The sequence below is a fragment of the Apis laboriosa genome, unplaced genomic scaffold (assembly GCF_014066325.1).
Source record: "Apis laboriosa isolate Shangri-la unplaced genomic scaffold, ASM1406632v1 scaffold45_cov149, whole genome shotgun sequence".
Taxonomy (NCBI): Eukaryota; Metazoa; Arthropoda; class Insecta; order Hymenoptera; family Apidae; genus Apis; species Apis laboriosa.
Genome location: NW_025223361.1, coordinates 978,339 through 1,004,193, shown reverse-complemented (window position 1 = coordinate 1,004,193; position 25,855 = coordinate 978,339). Strand labels below are relative to the sequence as shown.

The 25,855-nt window shown below is 34.0% G+C and overlaps 1 long non-coding RNA gene across 2 annotated transcripts; it reads right to left on the bottom strand.

Annotated features, from left to right (window-relative positions):
• LOC122716343 lies at positions 1 to 19,545 on the bottom strand. Of its 2 annotated transcripts, none has more exons than XR_006347006.1 (4): positions 19,296 to 19,545; positions 11,016 to 11,161; positions 952 to 1,103; positions 1 to 770 (listed from the first exon to the last, which is right to left on the bottom strand). It is a non-coding gene; the product is annotated as an uncharacterized LOC122716343 (long non-coding RNA). The 2 variants fall into 2 exon arrangements; XR_006347007.1 differs by lacking the exon at positions 19,296 to 19,545 and adding an exon at positions 11,905 to 12,080.
• Positions 19,546 to 25,855: the final 6,310 nt, after the last annotated feature.

Below are 25,855 nucleotides of genomic sequence, written 5' to 3'. Positions count from 1 at the left end.
AAGAACATAAAATATATTATATATTTTCCTAACAATATTTTAATTATAACATTCCAATAATTTCATTTTTTACAAATATCCCAATACAAACGCAATTATACACGAAGTGTTTCCAAGAAGTGGCGGGTGGTCAAACAATATAGACAGCAATTCCGCGAAATCTCTAAACCCCATCTAGAATTTTGAATTCGCCCTGATCGAAAGTGCGCAAGCATTCTCCGTGTCCCGTTATCCACCAATGCTCATCTTTCGATTTCATAGGCGCCGGTTGGAATCACGTTATCGTGCCAGCCGCGATCGCCAGCGAAATAAAAACCGACCACCACATTTCGCCACATACCTACACGACATCTCGTATTTCGAGTCGTGACCCGGCATTCCAAGTAGCTCCGCGTACTGTTTGTTCGTCCACGCGAGACAACGGAAAAACAGAATCCAATATTGCACTTCTGTGTACAATCCTGTTGAGAAAAGGATTTGGACTTTCGCGGAGCGTGGTTAGGAAAATTGTGCACGCGTGTCACGATTGGTCCACGCGTACATTTTCAGTAGAATATCGAGTATCCGTGAAGGGGTATTCTAATTGTTGGCCCGTGACTGTTCCAGCTGTTCTTTTTCATTCTTCGTTGTCGCGCTTTAACACGCGCAGTTGACGTGCCAACACAGGTATTCGAATGACCAAGTCGTTGCTACTGGTGTGTACGTATTTTTCTTCTTCTTCTTCTTTTTCTTCTCGCTTCCTCTTCGACCACCTGGCTTACGTGAGAAAACTGAAATAAAGAGGGAATTATGCGATATGTATGTAATTTTTTATTTAGCAGTTTTGGATAGGTTTTAAATAAATGTCTAGATTTTATAAATTGGAATGATGAATATGTAGTTTTGTGTAATTTTAAGGTAAATTGATGTTTCGTTTGTAAAGATATTACAGCGAATATAAAAGTAACGTACGGATAATTGAAAACAAGAATAACTGGACATTTCTTCGTAACCACGATGATCTTTTAAAATCTATAGTCTGAATCAGCGATTTTTAATCCTTTCTTCGCTACGCATCCTCTTCGAATAATTTTTGTGCTCTGGAATTAAGTCGAAATTTCAACCTGTAACACTTGCATAAAATATGAGTATTTATCATGGACAGAAAAATTTCAAGAAAGATTTCGTTTCAATACTCTACTATAATAATAATATATAAATAATATTACGTTATAAAAAGAGAGAAGAAAAATAGAAAGAACTTATGATTGATAAATTTAACAAAGCTAAAAAAAAAAAAAATACAACTTTTCAAACAAAACAAAATTTTCCACCGTTATCGATACATTTTTATCTTATATTATGTATAAATATCACAATAAAATAATTTCAAATTCTTCCAATATATTTCAAGATTACACGTTATTTATTTGAAATAAACAGGATTTCCATGTACTTTTTGAGCAATAGTGTACAACCAGCACATTCAATCGCTTCTTTTGGGCTTCAATCGATTTCTTTCTCAAGTGATGTTTTTGCACCACATACAGACATCCTTTGCGTTACCTACCAACCACTAATTTCCGCGATCTAATGATACGTTTTCCCTGGTCGATGAACGTGAAATCCATGCGTGACTCGGGGAGTGAATCGATGTTTCGAGAAGAAGAGAGGATCGCTATGAAATTACACGTATGATTTCATGACTTGGCCGTCTATCGAAGAATGGTCAATTATACATAGTCACGATTTATCAAACAATTGCGAGTAACAGGAATACGACAAATATATATATATATATATATATATATATATACATATATATATAAAGGGGTAAAAGGAAGACGTTTATTTCATCCGAGGTGATGAAACGAACGGTATATCATTGCGTGCAAAGTGCATCGAGTAAGAAGAAACGTTTGCAAGAATGAAACGTTTCAATTTGAAAGAATCTATTATATCTATTCGATCAAGTTTCTAAATAATAATAATAATATATTAAATGTTAAATAACATGAAACTGTATTTTCGAGTAATTTGATTTTCATAAATATTTTATATAAGGTATTCGTAGACATTGTTAATAATTAATATTATGCTATTCATTTTACAGAGATGGATAGATTTTCGTGTGAAGTTTATTAATTTGTTAAGCGTGCAAAAAGTGAAACGTGTTTTTCACTCAAAATAATTGCTTTTTTCTGTTTTCTGCAACTTTTTAAGTCATCTTCCCGGTGATGAATATTCTTCATTTCTGCGTTTCATTCGTTGATTAGAAATAAATTAAACATCAATTTTCACCTTAAAAATCGGGTTAACAACGTTCCACGATAAAAAATAAAAAATTCGACGACCAAATAAAAAGCTGACCTTCTTGAAATTTCGATCAAAATATCGAAAGAGAATATATGGTTAAAAAAAAAAAATAGCGCTTCGACTAAAAATATCATTTCCACCTGCTACTGGCTATAACCGACCATGAACGAGTACAGTTAATTCCGGGACGGGAGTTTTGAAATATTGCATTGCTTTTTTGCCACTGTTCACGCAAGAAACTAATGGATTATACAGTGGCCGCGTACCGAGGCGAGGGCGCGCCATCGACTTCCATTCCAATGAGCGTTTAAGTATCATTACCATCAAACCTGGCCATTATTCGCGGTAACAAGTTGCCTGGGTAATATTGGATATAAAAGGGAGATAGGAGACACAAAGTTTCAGATCTATATATATATATATATATATATATATATAGTAATGGGATCTTTAACCTTGTATAATATCGCGTTAACGCCATGTTTAAGGTTATGTACCTACGTATCTACGGTTCTTATAAATATCGTTCGATCTTTTTTCCTAAAATTTGATCGACTCATTTGTACAAGTTTTTGCAAAATACTTGTTATTTATAGATCGTGTCGCCTTATCCGACACTTGTATCACATTGTCACAAATTTTCTAAAATTATCCATTCGATTTCTTCTACTTTTTTCTTCTTTCTTTTACTTATAACCGTTTCCTTAAGATTTCTTATATGAAAGAAAAATAATATCTCGTATTTTCATCTTCTCTCTTTACAAGATTCTTTTTTCCCTCTCTCTCGCTCTCACGTATATAATAAGTTTCTCTCGCGATTCGATCGTGGATTGTTGCGGATAATTCGAGGCGATGAATAGCAGTAGTTCCCATCCAGTTGCGGTATACACGAAGATAAGGGGATAGAAACCCGGAATAAAGAATAGAATTCCGTTATTTAAGATGTCCTGGGACGACCTTGCGCGACTCGAAACTTGCAGATCCACTTTCCACAAAAATCCCGCGGTCGTTTTAATCTTTGGCGCGGTCGGAAGTGGTCGGACAAGGGTCTGTGATGCGAAATTAAGTTTTGCGCCACGCGAAACTGAGATCGTTCAATTACGCATGTTAATTAATCTGTAGCGTATCATCGAAATAATTGATTCTCAAAACCGCAAGGATATATAAAAATTATTTAAGAATGAATAATGATGGAAGCTCAAAGGGAAAGAAAAATTTTTAAAGTATTTTATAATTATTACGATAATTATTAACACAAGGTTATTGTTTCGCTTTCTCATTACTTTTGATTATTACGAATTAACCACGCAAGCATAACGCCAGCTTGATCAGGATCGCGCGAACCAGCAATTGCTCCATTTTTCATAATGCTCATAGTTATGCGCCTCGTGTTTGCCTGTGCGCTTTGACTCGATTGTTCGCGCGTGGGATCATGCGAAGAAGAGCGCCTTGCGTGCGCGTCTACGCCTTGGAAAATTGTGCGTGAGCACGCTATACGACGCGTTATATTTGCGCACAGTTTGCAGAAATTTGAACGAATAGTAGAAAATATTATTTGTATCTATCCAATGTGTTTAACGATAATTTCCACGACGAGGCGTTCTTATCCTTATTTCCATATTATATTTTACTTCTTATCTCTTGAAGATCGATATACAAGAGTTCAATGCATCTATATCCAATAATTTTAGAATTAAAAAATTGGTTATTTGAAATATTCTCGTACCCCAATGAGAATTATCCATTTCGAAATTATTTTCGAAAACAGATGAATTATATTTGAATATATATTTGAAATATTGTCTCTTTATGCAATTAATGTTTCAAAGAAGAAAAGAAAAGGTTCATATGTAAAATTCACCGTATCATACCTCGAAGAAAGGGCAATATTTATTTCTATTTCAAAAAAAAAATCTATTTTCTCGAGCCCTGGTGCTGGAGTAAGACACTCCAGGACACTCTCGTGACTTGCCTCGGACAAAGACAGACTTGAAACGCCTTCAGCTAAGCCGAAAGATATTTGATGGAAGAATGCAAGGAGCGGCATTGTGGCAACGGATGGAGATGTTTTGATTTTGAACCGGGTACCGTACACCCTAGAAACGCATCACAATTCCAGACACTTCAATAAGTGGATGAGTAACGACCAAGCCTGTCCATCTGTCAGAATCGTTGGTCGGGAATCGTCGAGCCGATATTTTTTTTCACTCGCTTCCACGAGTGGAGAACAACCGTTAACGCGCATCCATCTGTGAGCGCATATTTTCACGAAACAATCACGAATGGAACGTCTACGAAAAAATATATCCCCGGATTATGCGGAAATGGACGAAGGAAGCCCCTGTTTCCGCCGTGTCAATCGCGTTATTCCGCTGCAAAACCGCAGCGATTAATTCAAAATGGACGCCAATTAAACGCGATGATCAAAAGTTTAACGGTATCGAAATGTTCGCGAGTGTAACGTTTCTATTATAGCGAGAAGAATTCCAACGGCTGAATAATTCTTTATCGATCAGATTCTTTATTTAATATATATCAGAAGCGTGCATTGCAGCCCCTTATTACCGTTAACCGACCCAGAGACGATTCGATTATCCGAAATTATTATCATTATCCGTCTTCATTATTTATCTCGATTATTCATTTAACCTATTTTTCTCTTGTTATATGGCGCTAATATTAATTGAATTATACGAGTTCTTATTATATATATATATACTTTTAAAGAATAATAAAATAAGATTTTTAAAATATTCTAAACAGGATAATCATATTAACAATAATAATTAAACCTAAGTTCCTCTTCTAAACCTAATTAAAATCGTCCATTATATAACTGCACAACGTTTGATCAGCGCCAGACAAGCATCATTAAGTACACTTACATGCGTCTCCATAGAAGTACCTCCAAGACCTCCGCTTCCTCGTAGCAATGTGAACGCGTATCATCACGCGAAATTTTATCGACACGAATTCCTTTAAGTCTCCTCTTAATCCAAATTTAGAGAAATTAAAAGAACACTCGAGATTTTATAGATGAATAACGATATCTGTCTTTAAAGCATTCGTCTCGCTATTCTACCCTCTTCTTCCTTTCGGTTATATTCCCAAGCCTGGCCTCGCACCAGACGATGACCCGTCGTGCTATTTCCGCGAACATTGTTCGAAACCGACGAACCGTGGTTAAAGAAGAAACGGAGGACCGCAGGAGGTCGTCCCTAAATACCTGAATTTCCACTTCCTCCGTTTAACGCCGCATACTCTATTAGTTTCTTTTTTTTTATTTAATTACAGAATCTTATACATGAATCTTTCTCGTATCTTATATCTAACAAATTGGATACAGATGCAGGGTGTTCTTCAATCGATCTTTAATTAGTTAAATAAATGAAACGATTCGTGAATAAATAAAAATATGATTGTGTGAATATGACGTATCAGTTATAAGACCGTCGAGGCTTTACTTATTAAGCTATAACAAGATGAAATAATTCTAATGATTCCGTCACAATATCCAATTTAAAAACATAACAGCTAATTCATCTCTAGGAATTAACTAATCCTAAAAAACACTCTACACGTTTTCAATAATGATGCGTTCAAATAAATTATATTCAATAATCTGAATCTTTCTTCAAAGACTTTTTCAAAAAAACTTAAGTCCTTTTTTCCAAATGAAGATTAAATATTCAATTATTTATCGAAAGAAAAAAAAAAAATACATCGTACAAAATCCTATTTCTTTCGTTTGATCATCTTGGAGGAATCGATTCCAAGGTCTCGCGCCAATTATATTGTTGTGCATCTTAGATCGTATCTCTCGTCTCGAAAACCTCATATCTGTTTGGACTCGTGAATAATGGGCGCAAAAACCGCGAGGAGCAAGTTCGATGAAAATGTAACGAGATTCTCGAACGTAATCCCATTAAATTCGCGGGGCGAAGAGGTTTCGTTAATCAAGTTTCTCGTGGCGGGTACGCGTGCCGAGCGGGAAGACAAATTGAAGCGAAAAACCCGAGTTTCATTACTGGTTTCAATGCGTCGTAGAGGGAGGGAAAAAAACGTCGTTAACTCGTCGTCTTTTATTCGCTGTCGATTTTATTTCGACTCGTGCGGAACGAAACGTAAGTAAGTACACTTACTATTCGCGATTTCTAACAAAAATTTTCCATTTATGTCTAGTATTAATAAAATTAATAAAATTTCTATATTTTTGAGGTAAAATGATTAAAGATTCGCCTTTCTTTTTTTTTTTTTTTTTTTACAGTTCGAGTCAGTCAATAAATAAGTCATTCCTTTAAAAAAAATTTTTTTTTTATTTTTAATAGAAACTTTTATTCGAGAAATAATATATATAATTCTAATAATATTAATTTATGTATTATTCTATCTTCAAAGAGTTTGACTTCAAAGAATTTGATTCTTGTTAGAATCTTCTCAGATTCAGTGAAAAAAAGAAACGAATGAATATCCTATCAGCAAAATTACTTATATTTACGTAAGGAACAAGAATATCCATTTATAACTCTACTCCATAAAAATATATAACCATTTATATTATATATAATATAATTATTATCATATATATTATATATAAATATATAACCAAATATTATATATTTTATATTTAATATTTTATATTTTATATTATATATAAAACCATTTAACTGTTGTAAATTTTACGAAACGTAAAAGTGTTATCAATAAACGTTTTTAAGATATTTAGAAGAAGGTTATAGCCGTTTTGTAGGCCGTTATGAGTGTCAATAGAACTCTTAAGCGTGGACTCTCTTATGGACAGTTTCTTCTTCAATCGCATTAAAATTTAATCATCGTTTTTATTATACGCTCGAATAATTATCGCGTGTCGCACACACACACGTAACGCGTAACGTAAGTTGGTCAAGTGATTTTCTGAAATATTCCCGATTAGTTCCTTCGTTCACAAGTGACGAGAAGATAATAAGACGAAACCGAAGAAGAAGCAAGACAAGAGTTTCGCGTTCCAAGCTAATTAGTATCTTCCGTTCATTTTGCACGTCGACGGAACGCGGCCGCGATGGAAAACGAGCAGAGTCGCCATTTCTAACGTTATTAACGCACGCACATTGCGAACAACTACACGCGTACACACCCTCGGCAACATGCGAGATCGCGCCTAGTTAATTGCCACTCCCTTCTGAAATTACTCGCTTCCACAACATTCCTATCAAGGACGAAAAAATTGTACGATTATTCTCGTCGAGGAATTAATTAAAATAAACTCGTATACATAGTTAAACAGGTGTGTTTAACAACGTAGAATTCTATTTATATGAATTTATATCGAGAGATAAATATATCCGTTGTTCTAATTTTTTTATCTAATAACTATTAATATTTCCAACTATTAATATTCCAATCAATGTGAGTTTACGTTTGTACAAATGGATTTTGATGAAATATTTTCTCTAAAATGCTTAATGAATTAATTTTTTAATTTACTTTGTACGCGATATCTATTTTAAAAATATAATTGTTTTAAAATTTAAGATTGTAGTAAGATACGATTATACCCCTTTTAATCCTGATATTGTAAAGATTAAAAATGCAAAAAATAAAAAAAGAGAATAATTGCAAATCCAATTATCGAATTCGAAATAACAATTTCGATAATGTTATTTCGATCTACATTCTTTAAGATCATCTGCTTCTTCCTGGTCTGGAGAATATTGAACGGTAAGTTGCAAAAATATCGATGGTTATTTCCTCTTAATAACTTGGAATTATATATTAGGATGAGATAAGAAAATTTGCTTTTAGCCTTTTGAATCTAAATAAATACTTGAATAAGTACAGACGAATAAATTCTATGAGTTGTATTCGAAAGCTCAGCCGTAAATGTGAAATAATAAAAAGTATTTATAAAATGTTTCCTCATCAGATTCTACTTCTTCTATGATCATATCGAAATATAATAATAAACGATAAAACTTGATCGCTTAATCCAATAAATGCAATAAGTAAAAATTCAAAAAGACGAAATTGCACCGATTTAATTAAAAAATATTTATGAGAAAAATAAATAATATATCGATTTATCCACGTATTCGTAGAACGGGAAAAATAAACACCATTTGAAAACCACGGAGGACAGTACTCTCTCAAGTCAAGGTCACTTCAAGGTCGCGAAGAGCTGCCTCTTCAAGGCCGTGTCGTTGACCCTCCCCCGAGTTATACATAATAAACCGTTCTTACACGTGGATCTCAGAACTTTTTTACTTATTTTTCTAAAATTTCTTTCGTTCATCGTAATTATGCAAATAATGCATAAACCGTGATCAAAAAAATATGCTCGATACGTATCGCATCACTGCGGATCACCAACAGTTTCCGCATCAATTTCGTCACGGCCTTCGCGCCGAAGATATTCCCCATTTCGTTAATCCCCTCTAATTCCTGACAATTTTGCTAATTAAACTAATCGAAGCTTGAGGAGAAGCAACTAAAATCGATTTCAATCAGTCAGTTTCGCGTACAATTAAATTTTTCAATAAACGAATTTATTAAAAATATCGCAAAGACGAGGAGAGACTTTGTTTTATTCTTTCCTAATTTTTTAATCGTAAAGATTGTAATAAATTGTAATTACGAATTCTCTATATTTAAAACTTCATATATATCGAATTAAATTTTTCAAAACAAAATTATTTTGATATCGCATTTGCAATAACGTATTTACACACGCGAGAAGGATACATAAAAATTTCTCGATCAATACGTTATTTCAACAAAAGGATTGAGGATGAATCAACAGACATCGGATCGAATGAATGAAAGTACTGTCCAACATCCTATTCTCGACGCAAGCTCTTAGCTCCAACGAAAAAAAAGAAAAAAAAAAGAAAAAAAAAAATAAACGTAGACCAACTCGAGTCGAGAGTACTTATTCAAACGTATCCTTGTCTTTAGAAACGCGAGGATCTATTTGAGGACAGAGTTAATCTCGAGGGTTATTTTTCACAAACGGACATCGCATGGGGACAGTAATTTCCGAGAAAACGCTCTCGGAAGGGCGACTAGCGCGAGTTTTACTCTCAAGTGGGGAGTCACAGCCCAACCGTAACCGAAGTAGCCAACGATTAACGACGATCGTTAATCAGTCATCCGTGTTTCTTTCTCCTATCCGGCAAACAAACGCGAAACGATGTTCCACCCGTCCACTTGTGGGTGTCGTGGATGTATTCGAAGAAAACCGCGGCAGGAATGGCCGCAAATGGCAAACCTTGGCAAACGGTGAAGGAAGGGGGAGAGGAGGAGAAGGGATCATAAATCTGTATAATTGACAGATCCCGCAGAAAATGTTCATGCCCCATAGATACTTGAACAGATAGCCTGCTAATAACACCGCGAGGTATACGCGAACATATATAATGGTGATTGAAAAAAAAAAAAAAAAATCATACACGCCAACTTTGTATAATATAAAATCGAATAGGACGAGGCTTTGGATTTCGCTTAACAAAGTGCTACCCTCGACGAGGATCTTCCTCGAGACGTCTTCCTCGAGATCCTGACGATCTTGCTTTTCATGGGACTTAGTATGATATCCTATAACACAAATTATCTGTCCTATCTTCCTCTCCGTTTAATTTCAAAAACGTTGCACGTGTTTTCTAATTGATAAATAATTAAATTCAATATTCAATACGCTTCATCAATTACGTTTACGCGAGTAAATCAAACTCTATGTGCTTATATGTACACGAACATGTACACGAGTTATGTTCACTAGGTATTGCTTTGTAAACGAACGAAATTGACATAGTACGAATATCATTTGAATGATAATTTAATTTTGGATCGAAAAATTTAAGCGAAGAAAGGCCAAATTTTTGTTTTGTATACGCGTTACAAGAAAAGAATCGCTCTGAAATTATGTTTCTATCCATTAGCGGGACTCGAATCCTGTATGCGCACACATAATTTTCCACGCGACTTGTTCCCTCCTTCCTACGGCGCTAAACCTCTCGCGGTTATCCAACTAAGAAAGGGTAATAATTTAATTCAAGATCGAATATAAACCCGTCCAAAGGAATAGGATGCGGTCATTGCCTCGTTTCAGCGATTTTTTTTTTTTGTAAGAGTTGTTAGAAGCAAGTTTAGAAAACGTGGATTTGTAGGCGGAAAGCAGCATGTTAAAACCATAGAATAGGCTGTGATATTTAATACGTCGACTTGTATGCGAAGTTGAAACGTTTCAAAGTGTTTGGCAAATCAACTCTTTTCCGTATAATATAAACACATGAGTTTAGTTATTTGCTATTTCAATAAGCGCAGGGAAATCGAATTTCTTGGTTTATTCGATTGGTGATATAAACGAAAAGAGTGGTACAAAAAAAGAGAAATCAGATTTGTTAATAATGTTTGATGATAAGAAGTTTGTAAATGATGATTGATTATATTAATTTATATTTCATAAAAAATTGTTTATGATAAAATGCAATTGATAAATTAAACATATCTACGATTAATTAAAATCTTTAGCTACTAAGAATATATTAAAAATTCACAGAAAACAAATTATTTATAACAATGTTAATAATATCAGATAATATAAAGGTACAAATTTTGGAATCTTAGGTATTTTTGAATTCCTAATCTTATTAATGTTAGTGATATATATATGCACGATCCTCTAATACATAAAAGCATTCACAAAGGTATACATAAGTACTTACTTATTTTACATAGAAGCGATCGGTCTTGCTGGTCACCACTCATGTGGGTTGCATGCAGAGGGCTCGTCGACAAGGATCAGAAACTCAGCATGATACTTAGGATGAAGGATTACTACTTTGGATGCTGCTTCTCCGAACTACTTTACCTGTACGATACACATACAAACTATACCATTAACGGACAAATAATTACACGCTCGAACACTTTTTCCCTTCTCTTTCTCTTATGATAAAGAGATGCGAGTTAAAATCACTAATGAATACTACTGTTACTAAATATTGTCACATATTAAATATTATAAAAGGTTCGTAGGCCTTTTTTTTTCTTATGAATACTCTTAAACAATATTTTCTATTAGGCCATAATATAATTCATAATGTTTTTTGTTATTAGTTCAAATGTTACGAATATTATCGTAATTATTGTGATTTATCGTTAAAAGAAAATTCTCACGGTTTTTTTTTTAAAGAAATAAGAAATTAATATCAAATTAAAAGAAAAAACTTTAAAACATTTTTTACATAGTGTATATTAATCTTTTAAATATATTTTTAACCTGATATTAATTCGTTGCTCTTTCAAAAAATCAGAACATAACCTATTTCGTTTATGACAATGAACTACTGTAATTTCATTTTTGCGCAATAAAAATTTAAAATAATATATAACATTATAATTTATACTCTCCAATAGAAAAAGTAACTGTAATTTTCTCAATACAACAAAATAAGAAACATTTTGTCCATGGCAGTAATAACGGTATCGTATTACAGAAACAAAATTGCACTGGGAAAAACTGGCTTAAGCGAAAGTGTTGAGAACGAAAGAAGAATTATCGCGATAACTATAACCTAAAGCATAGCACTTTAACAAAATGATTACACTAACCAACATTGGTAACTGAACATTGTGCCGATCGAAAAATTCGCGTCGAGAAAGTTTGTCGTAAACGAAACGTGCACGAGGAATCAATTAAACACATAGTTCGATTTAATCAATCTTTGATTTGGATGTTTTCACGACACTAACAATTCCTAGTTAAAGCACTGATTCTAATTACAAGAAGATTTATTATCGAGAAGTTGTTCACGATTAAAACTGGTCTATTAAAAACGTACAAGCACCATGGAGAAACGGAATAATTCAAATCGAACGAAGCCATCTTGAAAATTTTCGTAATCGTAACTGAACAGGCAGCTTCTGAAGTTTGCTGCGTGAGAAAAACGACTTTGACGAGTAGCCACGTTCAAGTCGTTCGCTAGGAAACTTGTAATTTTTGTCGTGACAAGCAGTAAGATGGAGGACGGGATAATTATTGGATATTTGACGCCGAGCATTAGGATATTTATAGGAAAAGTAGGTATTATCACGATTATGATTTCCCTCTTTCTACGAGGAATATATTTCTTAGCATGGTGTATCTAAGTTAAATGCGAAATCAATTGTGAAAAGTAAGAAGTAACTTTAACGTGTGTGTGAGTGATATGTAAAGTGTGAGAAATTTGAATAAAATGGAAAGGTGAGAAATTCTAGAATTATTACCTTCTAAATAGATTATTATCTTTTAAGATTGAATTAAATTTATAATGAAGAAAATCGAAAGATTTTTACTTGTAATATAGTAATATTATTACTTTTGTATCCAAATCTATTCCACATTTAACCTCTAATAAGCAAAAGCGATGAGTTGAATGTGTAGTATAAACTGTAGTCGTTAAAGTTTGTATACGCGATAATTATTCGATTGTTTTTCTTGGTTGTATCGAGTAGTAGAAATAAAGCAAAGTACGATTGACGGTCGAATACGTGAAATTGAAAAAGTATTATATTATCATGTCGCCATGTAAAGAGCGTATCATGAAGATATCTATGATAAAAAACGATAAAAAATCGCGGCACGAAATTCATTTTTCTCGACTCTCTCGTTTATTTTTTGCCTTTAATTTACCGTAACGAGCTATCTTCTTTGACCAGTAACGAGAACTGTATTATCATTTGCAATTTTAATGTCACGAGTACACAGTATACGCAACCGCTCTGCAATTTATACGATGTCGTTGTTCGCGTTTCCAGCTTCAATTTCATTATGTCGACCGTCGTTTCGTGTTGCCTCAATTAACGCGGATCGTTACGTGTTCCAACCGTTTTATACAAACTGTTTTACCGGTCGAACAGCACTCGATAGTGACCGTTACTGAAGCGACTTTAATTGATTTATCGAGGCCAGCGAAATCAAATATTCGATATTTCCTGATTCTATTCGATGTTACGCTCGATCGAGCATATTTCAATTTGAAAATCATGCTCTGAATTTTAAATTTGGGACAATCAACGAGATTTCGTGATTTTTCTCTTAACCTATTAAAACAAAATACAAGTTTCAATTTTTTATTTGTAATTTGTAAATATTTTTTAAAATCAGAGTTTGTTCAATATCTTTTTCGTCAATATATATAACATTTTAAATTAACTTTTTAATCTTTTGATTTCAAATGAGTCTGACTTGTCACGTCAATTATCATATCAAACTGCATATACTCGTCATAGATAGAAATAGAAAGTATGAGTAAAAGTACCAGATCGCTCTCTGTACTACCAATTGAAAAAATCATAACCATATAAAAAATATAATCTTAATTAAATCAAAGAATTTGTTAATTTGATTTTAATTTGCTCTTGTAACAAATTCAAATAACATATGCTCCATTGTTTCTTGTTAATTATAGACAACTAATTAGAATTCAAATAGAAACGTAATTGATATAGTAACTGCCATTTTACTTTATCGCCAAATAATTTCATAGATACATTTCATTTTCAATTTTGTTTCAATTTAAAAGATTCATTGGCACATCGGATTACCACAAAATTTTACTTGAAATTATTAAATGAATTTAATGAACGTATACGTGTAACGACCTTGATTCTCGCGCGGAACATTCTACGAAACGATTCGATCCGTTGAGCGGAGAAAATTTTACGAGATATTCAATGATGAATTCGAGGAAGATAGTTAACCTTCCGGTTTCTAAGACGGTGAGCCACGGTGAGAGGAAAAGATTAGCCGGCCGTTGATACGATACAGAAATCCGCAATTATTAATATCATAAAGTTTTGCCTAGGTCGCATTAGTCTGGAATTTCGCTGTTAATCCAAGGGAAAATGATGATCGAATTACTGTACACATCGAGCCGATAACCGCACGTCCATTTTCTGTTACACATATTACATATTTACCACGAAGATAATAAATTGTACATCATCAGGCGAAATGGGTTGCGAATGTTGCAATGTATTACGTAATTATCGAGAATAATTCGAGAATAAACCCGAAGCAAGCGAGCTTCTCGAACGTAAGGAAACGATAGGAAGCGAAAAAAGAAGATTTTTCGAGCGCGGAGTTGTAATATCGAGAAATGATTAGCTTTGTGAATGTGCGTTACGCAGATAATGTGCCAAGTGCACGGATGAATTTATGTATACGCGGAACTCGTAGCGATTAGGATAACGATTTTTATTTACTTTCTTTTATAGAAAAAGAAGCTTGGAAGGTATTTATTAGATCTAGAAGGTAAATTATATATTTTTGAGACAAAGTTATTTATTTTTATCTATAAAATAGAATTTTTCTTGTTCGATGATAAGAGTTTTTAATTTTAATTTTTATCGGTTTATCATCTGAAATTTTGAAAATAATAAATGGTTATGAATAAACTATCAGATACGATTATAAAACAATAAACAAATAAAGAGAAAATTTGCATAATTTAAAATTAATTGGAAACAAATTCCTTATCAATATAAATGTCAAATGGAATATTATTAATTATTTGTATTAGAGTTATAAACGACTTAATATAGATACAAAATAGAGCATTTCGGCTTCGACAAATACAATTAGAGGCAAGAATATTTACGATAGAAATTACAATAAAAAAGGGATTAGTTCGATCTAATCTAACCTGAGCCTGGAAGTAAGAAGCAATCCGACGAAGATCTGGAACCATAATATCTAGTTAAAATTACCCTCTAAACGTACATCGACGACCACGTGAAACTCGTAACGATAAACTTTTTATTCGTTTTCAGAATATTAATCCTTGCTTAAAAATATCTTAACTGCTTAAAACAAAACAAAAAAATCTGAATTCAAGTTTCTTAGATAAACAAAGACGGCCTCTCTCTCTCTTCCGTGAGAAACTGGCCATTACGATCGAAGAATAAAAAAATAACTCGGATATCGTGGATATAATACCATTCCCAAGCAGAGCCAGGACTGCAAGTAAGGACGAAACCAGAACGATAACTAATCTCTCGATCGTGATTCTTTGTAATAACTCGAAATTAATCAATCGTGACCAGAAGAAGGTTCTTAAATGAAAAGAAAGGAAAGAATGGAATACGTCTTCGAGTAACCTCCCTCCCCTCCCCTCTCTACCATTAAAACTGGCTCAATCGCGACGAATTTTCGCACGAGGATACGTGACATTATCTTCACCCAGACACGACAGATATATCACTCTGCCTATTATAATATATATATCACGTATTCCCATCTGGAAATTAATCAGAGAGGAGATTGAGCTACTTTCAGTGACAGAGAGAGAGGATAACGTACCAGCGCGGAATAACTCGAAATTAATCGGACGTGACCAAGAGAGGCCCCCGTTGAAAGAAGAGAAAGAGAGAGAGAGAGAGAAAGAGAGATAGGGTGGAGAAGACACGAGCAAACCGTTGAAACTCGTTCGTTCGTTCGTTCGTTATCTTTTGATCTTCGCGAGGGGAAAAAAGGAGGCCGGGGATACGTGTATCGCGCATAGAGTAATATCTCAACCCCGTAGGTGGTACCAATTGCGACCATCAGACCTAATCGAAGGCTTGGCCACGGTGGACAAAACGATCAGCAAAGGCGTATCCAGTCTCTCTCTCTCTCTCTCTCTCTCTCTCTCTCTCTCTCTCTCTCTCTCTCTCTCTTGTTATGTGGAACGATGTTGATCGTGGTACAGTTACGTTAACGCGAACATCCTTGCGGATTCTTCAAGAGAACAGGTCGCAACGATCGATCGCTTTATTAAGGGGTTATTAAAGAAACAGGAAACGAGTCGAAACGAGTTTCGAAGTTGGAAGTTGGAGATTTCGTGGGGAATTCCAATCGAGTTTTGGATCGAAAATTTCTTTAAAAATTTGTAAAAATTCGTAGAGGTTCTTTTTTTCCTTTGTTCGATAGAAAGAGAAGATATTTGGTTTCGAAATTGGAAAATTTCGTGGAGAATTCCAATCGAGTTTTGGATCGAAAATTTTTTTAAAAATTTGTAAAAATTCGTAGAGGGTTTGATTCTTTTTTTCCTTCGTTCGATAGAAAGAGAAGATATTTGGTAGAAGATATTTGGTTTCGAAGTTGGAAGATTTCGTGGAGAATTCCAATCGAGTTTTCGATCTTTTTTGGATCGAAAATTTCTTTAAAAATTTGTAAAAATTCGTAGTTTGATTCTTTTTTTCCTTCGTTCGATAGAAAGAATATATAAAAAATAAAATATTTGGTAGAAGATATTTGATAGTTTCGAAGTTGGAAGATTTCGTGGAGAATTCCAATCGAGTTTTGGATCGAAAATTTCTTTAAAAATTTGTAAAAATTCGTAGAGATTCTTTTTTTCCTTTGTTCGATAGAAAGAGAAGATATTTGGTTTCGAAGTTGGAAAATTTCGTGGAGAATTCCAATCGAGTTTTGGATCGAAAATTTCTTTAAAAATTTGTAAAAATTCGTAGAGGTTCTTTTTTTCCTTTGTTCGATAGAAAGAGAAGATATTTGGTAGAAGATATTTGGTTTCGAAGTTGGAGATTTCGTGGAGAATTCCAATCGAGTTTTGGATCGAAAATTTCTTTAAAAATTTGTAAAAATTCGTAGAGAGTTTGATTCTTTTTTCCTTCATTCGATAGAAAGAGAAGATATTCGGTAGGAGATATTTGGTAGTTTCGAAGTTGGAAGTTGATTTGGTGAGGAATTCTTCGTTCGAGAAAGAGAAGATATTTGGTAGGAGAGGATGATCGTTTTGAATTTATTATATATCCGTTGTTTGATTCGTTTTGCTGTGAGCAAGTACGATAGATGAGAATGATAATGAGCGATCAAGGGTGATAATTTTATATCGATATTTTCTATCGATCGATGCTTTCATCATTGATGTCTTCGGATATAAATTCTTTTTATCAGTTTAAAATCCAACTTCTCTGTTCACCACTTCTTTACTTGATATTAATTACTCTAAAATGGTATTTATAATAAAATATACAATATAATAAATTTACAAGTTAACGTCGAGATGTATCATAATCCATTATTATTCGGTTTTATTTTATCAATTTAGCGAACGAAACAATTTTAATCCCCCTGATTTTACCTTGTAAACCTGATTTTACAATTGTAATGATCATTGTACGTTACATTTTATTTAAGAAATTTAAATAATCTATATAAAGAGACTTGACATCGCTACATTCGAATCTCGTAGCTACTTACACGATCAAAGGAGTTAGACTCCTGTGGAGCAGCAAAGGAAGTAGATTTGTTCCTATTATTCATCGTAAGCGGTAGCCATTTCTCACGTATTATGGGCAAATGTTTGATTATTCTTTTTCTATTTTACGTAATTTCATATTCGTGTTTTTAATTTACCCGAAAAATTAAAATCTGGAAACCAAGATGGATTATGCTTTTAATAAAAATTAACGATATATGGATGGAATTACGGATTAATTAAAAAGAAAGGTTAATTTTCAAAAGGGAATTTTAATTTTAATAATATCGCTAGAGACATCTTGTATTAATAAAGAATAATTAAAATTCTTGAATGACAATTCTTTGTAAATTTAAGAATTTTATCGAATTATCATGAAATAAAAATTGTCACCAATTCAATTATATCAATCGTATATTAATTATATTATATTAATCGTATATTATAATATTTTCCAGAATTTAAGAATAATCAAGAAAATAGTGTAATTGCTCGCTTGGATGTTTGTGTAATGGAAAAAGAAGGGATTTATTTCTCGATTACAGGATACGAAATTAACACGAATGATTACAGAAAATGCTCCCAGAATTACGCGAATGAAGTTTGCATGCGATCCAGTCGTAATCGCTTTCGAAATTGTGGACGTGATCTGGAATTAATTCTTGGAGGAAGAGCGTGTCTCGAGAAGAGGATACAGAGGATACTCTAAACCAATTACCAACACTTCAGAGCGTATTTTGCCGTGAGCGTTCCTCGACCTATGAGAAACACAAGATTTAGATTTAGAACTGGATTAAATTCAATGAATATTCGCGAAACATTATAATATTAACTTCAGCCAATAAAATTCGCTATAACTTGTCATTTAATTACAACATAATTCTTCTGCAATATAATTATTGGCTATAGAGACAATTTTACACAATATAATGAATATTATCTGTTAAAGAAAATTCGAATAGGATCAAAATTAATTCAATAATACCATTTCCATAAAATTTACTTATTTAACTAACTTACAAAGAAATCATGCTATATACATATACCTTCTTAAAGTAACCAGTCAAATCAAAATATAATTAATTTACCTAGAAAAATTCCTTCTCTAATTTTTCCTCTCCCCTAATACAAATCATATTTTATTATTATTATTATTATTATTATTATTATTATTATTATTATTATTATTATATCACAGAAAATTCAAAATTAAAAAAAAAAAAATCGATGCATTTAAAACTATCCCCTCCGAAATTCTCGAATCCACTTCACTCCCTATTCAATCACTGTCAAGGACGTATCGTGGCTCGTTCAAGGTCGAGGCGAGATATTCAATCGAAACATTCGAAACCGATGTTCAATGCACCGTGAACAACCGTGGTCGATCTTTATCCATTCGAGAGAAAAAAAGGAGGGGGGAGGGAGGGAGGAAAAAGATCAGCGGGGGTCAGACCGAATTCCACTGATCTAATTCGATACGATCTTCAATGCTTGAACGAAGGCTGCCGCCGGCCGCATTCCGCTTCGCGTCCCCCTTTTTGCGGTCAACAGTAGGAGGAGGGGATACAAATACATAGACGACAAATTTGCAGAGGAGAGAGGTGGCCACTAGGCGTGAAGATGCCTTACGTGAAACACCGCGAAAGAATTGGATGAAGATGAAAAAAAAAAGGGGGGGAGGGGGAGGAGGGAGGGCTAAAAACTGTGTTCTATAAGATGTAAAAGATTTATCTCGGATAGGGACCGTGAAATTTACCAATTTACCTTTGCGCGATTCTCAACGGCGAAGCCATCCTCCACGGCGCAACACCGTTGATCCCCGGCTGACTTTTTCCCGCCCTCTTCTTGTCCTTCCACCGCGCCACTATTTTCCACAATGAGAACGAGAATGCTTTTCTTCTTCATTTCCGCCACACTTCTGTGAATCAGTTGAACGGGTATTCCTCCATCCCTTTCCTACGAGCTGTAGAAACAGTTTTAAACATTTTTATTTATATCACTCGATATTTCTCTCTCTCTCTCTCTCTCTCTCGTTTATTGATTATTGAGTAATTATTGCGTATATAAAATTTAAAAGATGGGCATATTAATTTTGGATTAATAATAAAACAATTTTATCATGATAATTGCATACATATGCGAAAAAGAAAAAGATATAATATTAAAAAAAATAATAATAAAATTGATTTGATTAATTCAATGGATACTTGTTTTATAAAACCTATTTACTCCCCTTTAAAAGTGCATGATGAAATGAACGCATACGTACGCGTACATAGAAATGGCGACAACAGTTTTTTTCGACGAATACAATCGAATCGCGCCAAGTCCTCGCTCATTAATGCGCCATCTACATCCATCGAACAGTGTCCCCGACTGGTTTCGTATAATCTTGATTCACGAAGCTCGCAGAGCAAAGCGGAGAAAGATTCTCGAACGGAGACACCGAACGGTACATTCTACCCACGATCCTCGTCGCGATGGCTCGCGCAGAGGTGACGACGAATAGATCGACACGAACGCCTCGACCGGGTCGCAACCGCGCGAATCGAGCACGATCTGCGAAGTCTAGGATCTCGGCTAGAGCGTTTCACCACAACGCCCGCGAGTGATTAATTAAGCGTCAGCGGTTCGCTCCTCTATACAGTCGATCGCAAAAGTTTTTATTATTTTTCCAAGGGGATTAATTTAAAATGGGAAATCTTTTTTCTTTTTTTCCTTCTTTTATGAAAATTTATCTACCTAAGGTATATAGCGTTTGAATTATATTGATTATATAATATAAAATTGCTCATAAACGTACGTTTTTTTAAAAAAATTTTTATTTTTATTTTTATAAAGAAATTATATTTTAGACGTGTCGTTATCGTATCGCATTTTCAAAAAAAGAAAAAAGTAAGTACATTCTTTTAGAGTATTATAATACTGAACCAATACTGAACAATCTTATTACAATTATTAAATGCTTTTACAAATATTATTCGTTTCACTCGACGCAATTTATTAAATTTTTGTGACGGACTGTATATGCATTACATAGTTGTAGAACTATCCTTGCGGCTAAACATCGTGGCAAGAGATAATCGACGCCCACGCGTTTCCTATCGAAACACAACGGTGGTAAAATGGTGGAGCGAAACTTCATTTCCCTCCCCCCTCCCCCTTTTTTTTTAAACGAAGAGAAGGAGAGAGAGAGAGAGAGAGGAGTGGGAATAAGTGGCGATAGAATTTTAATAGGCATGAAATGCGCAGAAATTGATTCTTATCGGGGAGGAATTTTTTTTTACGGAAAACACGAAAGCGATTGCATCCCATTAAACCCGCCGGAACCGTTGTTGTTGGAAGTTAGAAGTTCTCTATTAATAGTTAATGTTGATATTAATATTAATGACTCGTTCGTAATAATCAGTGGCAACGAGTATTAAGTTTTAAGAGTACACCTGTTATTACAGGTGTGGGGGCAAATTAACTTTGCTGTGAAAACTTGTTATTAAGTTTTGTGCTTTGTGTTGAGAATCAAAGGAAGATATAAAAACTCTTCGACGGAGGGGAACCATTTCCATTTCAATTTTTTTCATTGGCCTGGGAAAATTTGTCGTTTTAAATATCTCAATATCAATTATATATCTCAATATCAATATCAATTTCATTATGCAACGATGTGTTAATAGCTCGAACACTTGGACGATGGAGAAAAAAATTTGAGAAGAAATTCTAAATCTATAATCTTTGCGAAAATTGTGAAAATCCTTTTAAGAATCTTTAAGATATAACATATATATCCAAATTTCTGTATCGCTTAAAACGTATACACGGTGTTAATAATTTCCTACAATATTTCAAGTTAACCTCGTTTTCCCGTTAAGTGCTCTAACACGTACGAACAGCGGAGGCGTATTTGCATCCACGTCCTGTTCTTCTTCTTCTTCTTCTTCTTCTTATTCGATCCACCTTGTCCTTCGAACGTTTTGCCGCATATAGATAACTGTTCGTGTGCGGGAAGGTCGACAGGTGATTCTTCATAAAATTGCAATCCTCGTTGCATGCGTGACCCTAATAAGCCTTTATTTATTCGAAAGCATTTTAAGCATTTTCACTTCGAAATCTCTTCGAAACTTCATTCTCGAAAGTTAAGAACGATATTTTTGAAGAAGAATTTCCGATTCTTTCCTTCGCTTCTTGTTACATCATTACCCCTATCCGTATCTCCGGGACATTAACCACGGTAAACGTATTTTTCTCGGTGATCTTCCGCTGCCAGCAGCCGGTACGGAAATCTTGAGGAGGAGGAAACGATGTTGCACTTCTTGCTTCTTATTTCTTTTCGTGGTATCGTTTTCTTTTTTTTCTTTCTTTTTCTAGATGGGTTTCCCAATCGAGATCTATATTAAAATCGTTACAAATTATCGTTTGAGAACCGCTTCTTGAAAACGGGTTTCTCCCGAGCGAAGTGTTCTAAAAACTCCTAAAATATGCAATTTTCCGCTATGAATTTCGCGCATCGTTCAAATGCTTGTCGAAATTAATTATCTCTTGTACTACAAAATTAATTATTCCCACAACTCCTCTTGATTGCCTGTAATCTATTTTAATTATCATCGACAGGTGGAAATCGATCGAGAACGGATAGGAATTTTCACGATCTTGAATAAAATATAGACGAGGATGTAAAAAAAAAAATCAACTTCGAAAGGATTAATTAAGCCGTGGCTTCGAGTCGAGTATGCAAATCACGGCGAGGCGCGCATCATATAACAACACGTAATATTAAGTATACATTGAATATATGTTTGCAGAATGTGACATAATTTTTACGAAACATTAACATTCCTCGATAAGATTCATCTATCCATCGATGGAAGCAAAACGATTCACACACACACACACGCATACACACATACGACGGAAGCCTCGATCAAAGACGAAAAGGAATAAATTCTAATCTCTGTAAGATCTTATTAGCGAGTACCGTTGCCAAGGAAATCGATAGAAAATGTGCGAGCAGGGAAGGCTTAAGGTCGTTTACACCGAGTCAAAGGAAGGAGGGGCAGCTAGGAAAGATCGATAACCACACGTGATGTTTAAAAGAAGTTGTGCGATACATAATCGAATTAATCAATCAAAAAGCAAGTTATTCGGATTTAATGCTTTAGATTCGAGAAAGATTCATTTTTATAGCATCAATTTTATTCTGAGTATTTCATATAAACGAACTAGAGCTATTATTTAAATTCTTCCTCGATTTTCGAAATAATTATATTTATATCACTTCGTTTTTAAAAAAGGAACACATCGAAATAATTATATACAAGTTATAGGAAGTACACGAGAAAAAGGAGAAACCCAGAGACACTTTCAATTTTTGCAATTTCGAATGCCCAGATAGGGATAGAGTGGAAATCGAGAGGTTATTTACACGTCCGTGTAATGAAAAAGGTAGCGGTTCCCCGTCGAAAGAAAGCAGCCAATGGCGTTAATTTCCCCCTCCCCTCGGCGTTGGAAACCGCAAGGGCGTGCGACCTCGGTGCCGCCAAATTATTCAGATCCCCGATGTGATTACGAAACAATCGAGCGCAAAACCGCCGTGCGAAACTTGTGAATTTCTTTTCGTCTGCCCTGCCATAACCGGGCTTTCTTTCTGAAGGGGGTAAGTTTCCAATTTCGAAGTGGTGAAATGGTAAAAATATTGCTTCTCCTTTTCACTTTTTGGATGTTAAGTTCGATTGCAGGGCGAAGCAAGTAATTTGGAAATTCAAGACGATTGGATGGATCAGAAGGGTTGGTTGGATAGTTGGTTAGGAGCGTGAGAGGGGAGTCAATAGTTTCGCGTTTACAGGGAACAATGGAAGGGGAGAAGGTTCTCATAGCTCGGTGCCACGGCCAGGGCAATTAGCATCTAATATACATCTTGAACTTCGTTAGTTACGCGTTTCTTTCAACTTCTTATGATCGTGAACCTCTTTTTCAACCATCGAGTTTAGTATTTCTTTTTTTTTTTTCATTTATACATAAATGAGAATAAGAGAATTCTTAGGATCATTTTTTTCAACTAATGAATTTAATATTTCTTTTTTTTTTTTTATAAATAAATAAATGAGAATAAGAGTATTCTTACGATCGTGAACCTCTTTTTCAACTATCGAGTTTAGTATTTTTTTTTTTTTTTATAAATGAGAATAAGATAATTATTATGATCGTGAACTTCTTTTTCAACCATCGAATTTAGTATTTTTTTTTTTTTATAAATAAATGAGAATAAGAGAATTCTTACGATCGTGAATCTTTTTTTCAACCATCGAGTTTAGTATTTCTTTTTTTTTTTTATAAATAAATGAGAATAAGAGAAGTCTTACGATCCTCTTTTTCAACCATCGAATTTAATATTTTTTTTTTTTATAAATAAATGAGAATAAGAGAAGTCTTACTCTTTTTCAACCATCGAATTTAATATTTTTTTTTTTTTTTTATAAATGAGAATAAGAGAATTCTTACGATCGTGAATCTCTTTTTCAACCATCGAGTTTAGTATTTCTTTTTTTTCTATAAATAAATGAGAATAAGAGAATTAATCGTGCGCAAAAGTCTCTTCTTTTATATCGTATTACGCAATAAAATGATAGAAATTTTGAATAACAATTTCTAAGAATTTATTCAATCGTTCAATCGATGGATAAAACTTTGTACCTTTTCTTCGTATTTTAATAAACACATATCTTAAAAGAATTACACGTACAATCCAAAAGGAGAAATTCGAAAGAACGAGTATCAGGGAAAGAGAAATTTTCGCAGAAATAAATTAATTTCGTAAAACACTTTGAGAACAGAAAAATCGCTGGATAAAACTTTTTAATATAATAAACACATATTTCAAAAGAATTACACATATAATCCAAAAGGAGAAATTCGAAAGAACGAGTTTCGAAGAAATAATTCATAAATTAATTTCAATAAAACACTTTTGAGAACAGAAAAATCGACGACAAGAAATATTGGTCGAAGTTAACAAAAAAGGAATAACAATCGACATCCTCTCTCTGCTATATAAACAGCGATGGATTTCTCGATCCCATGATAACGACAAGATTATGTGAAAGAAAAAAAGAAAGAAAGAAAGAAAAAGCTCATCACGCACACGAGGGCGAAGAGGAAAGTACCGTAACCTCGAAGAGTTTGGTCGCGCGCGTGGCTCCTATCCGCTTATTATCCTCTCCTCGTCTCAGCTCGGGCCCTCTGTTCCCTCAATTAATAAAAGTACTGCAAAAAACGGGACCGTGGTTGCAATTAAACCGCGATACGGAACACGGTGTTCCGCAGGTACGATCTCGACTCGAGAGAGAGAGAGAGAGAGAAAAGGGAAACGACAGAGAGGAAAAAAGAGAATCCTGGTGATGGACACTGGTCATGCCAATTTAACTTGTCGAGGGAAGAGGAAGAAAGAGACAATTGGAAATTGATATATCGATACTCGTTTATTTTTNGAAACGACAGAGAGGAAAAAAGAGAATCCTGGTGATGGACACTGGTCATGCCAATTTAACTTGTCGAGGGAAGAGGAAGAAAGAGACAGTTGGAAATTGATATATCGATACTCGTTTATTTTTTATCGATATTGAAGGGGAAATTTTTTCTTTTCCTTCGATATTTAGATTTAGGTAATTGGTTAAGACTCTCGTATTTTTAATCTTTAAAAATCTTTTAACAGATAATCTAAAGAAATATCTCGTATAATCTTTCTCTTATTGTGATAATAATCCATCCAAACGATTCACAAAACGACACAAAGTTTAGTATTTCGAGTTTAGTATTTCTTTTTTTTTTTTTTTATTTATAAATAAATGAGAATAAGAGAATTCTTACGATCCTCTTTTTCAACCATCGAATTTAGTATTTCTTTTTTTTTTAAAAAACCTGTATTATTAATGATAAATGATATTTAATAATAACTGAACTGAATTTCTTCTTCTGATAAACAAACTAAACTTGCACTTAAACAAATTTCTTCGTATTTTAATAAACACATATTTTAAAAGAATTACAATTATATATAATTCAAAAGGAGAAGTTCGAAAGAATAAGGGAAGAGAAATTTTCGCAGAAATAATTCATAAAATACTTTGAAAAAAAACGACAAGAAATATCGGTCCAAGTTAACAAATATTTAGATCGAATCTAAATCGAAATCGATCAGACCAAAACAGAAAATACTTTGTATCTCGAGATACAAGGAGAGATACACTGACTTGCTGACTCGAACTTTTACGAGAGACGTTGGAGGCAGCGGAAGAGGAAGAAGGAAGAGCCGGAGGGCGAAAGGAAAAAGCGTG